This window comes from Chrysochloris asiatica, unplaced genomic scaffold (genome assembly GCF_000296735.1).
Source record: "Chrysochloris asiatica unplaced genomic scaffold, ChrAsi1.0 scaffold00002, whole genome shotgun sequence".
Classification (NCBI taxonomy): Eukaryota; Metazoa; Chordata; class Mammalia; order Afrosoricida; family Chrysochloridae; genus Chrysochloris; species Chrysochloris asiatica.
The window spans coordinates 2,300,402-2,302,613 of NW_006408520.1; the positions used below are offsets into that span (position 1 = coordinate 2,300,402).

A 2,212-nucleotide genomic window follows, 5' to 3' on the forward strand; every position below is an offset into this window, starting at 1 on the left:
TGAACACTCAGATACCTAACTGACCTTCACAGACAAAAATACTAGACAATCTTCTCCCATTAACTTCTCAATATCTATCTGTGCAACTCTACAGTGGTGACTAGAGGAGGGGCCTGAGTGAGTGGACAACCCCGCCCACTACTAGAGGCTTCCACGGTACACACACACTGCCTGTGCAACAAGGAGAGTGGCCAATCGGCCACAGTATTAGCTTTGTTTCAAAGTGGTGGTTTTTGTCTCTGCTTTTATATTGCTTCTGCTTTGGGGACTTTTGATCACACATTTTTCCTTGAGGTGGGAGCTCTTTCTCCCTATGTTACCCAAGAAGAGTCAGCAATCATGGACATAAACAGCCAACCTACAAGCATACGCCATAATATTCCACCACTGAGACAAGAGCTAATAACCACTGTTAAGCATTACATGCAAAAATGAAAGCCTATCTCCTGATCATATCTACCAGGAGACACCAGTAAGCTTAATAACACAGAAACAAACACCCATTAAACAATAAAAACCCACATAACTACTGGAAATTACCAACATAAACACAACAAAAGGTATCAAAACATGTACAAAATCAGAAAAGAATAACTGAGACAAATAAGCTAGAGACAGACAAAGGCTTTCCAGAAGAGGATGAGCAGGTTTTGGATTTGTCTGAAAAGGAATTCAGAAGAATGATATGGAAACAAATTCAAATGCTCCGAAAAGGGGTGGAGGAAAACAAGAAGTCAAAAAATACTACAACAGCAATCAAACAAGATTAATACAGCATTGGAAACTATTCAAAACCTTCAAAAAGAGGTCCAGATGATTAATAATAAAATATCAGAAATGAACAATATCCTGAAAGGGAAAGGGGCAGAATTGAAGAGATGGAAGCCAGAACCAGCAAGCTGGATGACAAATCTCTCAACACTGGTAAGATAGGAGAGCAAGCAAAAAAAAGGTTAAAAAAAATCTGAACAAAGTCAAAGATCCATGCTGGATAACATGAAGAGAGAAGAACAACTTAAGAATTAATAACTCACATTAGAAACCACATGGGTGATGTCACAAAGGAGCCAAACAAAATCAAAAGGATAATCATAGACTACTATGAAGAGTTGTACTCCAACAAATTCGGAAACTTAGGAAAGATGGATACATTTTTAGAAAAACACATATCTAAACTTACACAGAGTGAAGGAGAAAACTTGAACAGACCCATAACAAAAGGAAAAACTGATCATGTCATCAAACAACTCCCAACCAAAAGAAGTCCAGGCCTAGAGATGGCTTCACGGGTGAGTTCTACCAAACATTCACGGAAGAGCTGTCACCAATTCTACTCAAGTTATTCCAGAATATAGAAGAGGATGGAAAACTTCCTAATGCTTTTTATGAAGCAAGCATAACCCTCATACAAAAACCAGGGAATGTACCCATTGAGTAGTTTTCATCTTGTCTAGATAGGTCTGGTTAAAAGAGATGGGGATAAAATTCTTATGATTCAATAGTGAGTAATTGTTATCATGACTAATTGTGTCTGTCACAATTGTAAAGATAGAAATTTTGTAACCAAAATGGGGGAGTTGTTAATCTTACAGTCCAGGAACAGAAGACCCTACAACCATCAAGGGAGAAGAGCACAAGCAGAATGTGGGACCCTATCTAGAGAAGCAGCAACACCAGAGATGGAGGCAGAGAAGGGGACATGGAGAGAGGGAGCAGCTGATGACTCTAGATTCATGTGAAGAGAGGAACTGAGAGCTGGCAGCCAGGAAGCAGACTTGCAGAATGTGCCCTTTGGAGATTTAAATTATTATATATGCCTGAGTATTTTTTTAAACTAAAAAAAAAAAAGAGCTAAAATGAATAGTAAGAAATACTGTTAACTGAAGGTACATGGAGATTATAATCATTGTAATGAAACAAAGTGTATTATTTGTTGAATATAAAACTGATGATCTGCTCTATAAACTTTCATTCAAATCACAATAAAAACTTAAAAAAAAAAACAGGGAATGACATCACTAAGAAAGGAAATTATAGACCAACATCCCTCATGAACATAGATGCAAAAATTCTCAACAGAATCCAGCACCACATCAAAAAAATAATATATCATGATCAAGTGGGTTTCATAAAAGGGATGCAAGGATGGTTCAACATTAGAAAAACTATCAGTGAAATCCACCATATAAATAAGAAAAAAGAAAAGAACTAC

General features: G+C 37.2%; 1 protein-coding gene across 1 annotated transcript in view; it reads right to left on the minus strand.

Moving 5' to 3' along the window:
* RNPC3 (RNA-binding region (RNP1, RRM) containing 3) overlaps positions 1-2,212 on the minus strand; it is a 56,483-nt gene that overhangs the window by 40,552 nt on the left and 13,719 nt on the right. The gene's annotated exons all lie outside the window — the stretch shown is intronic.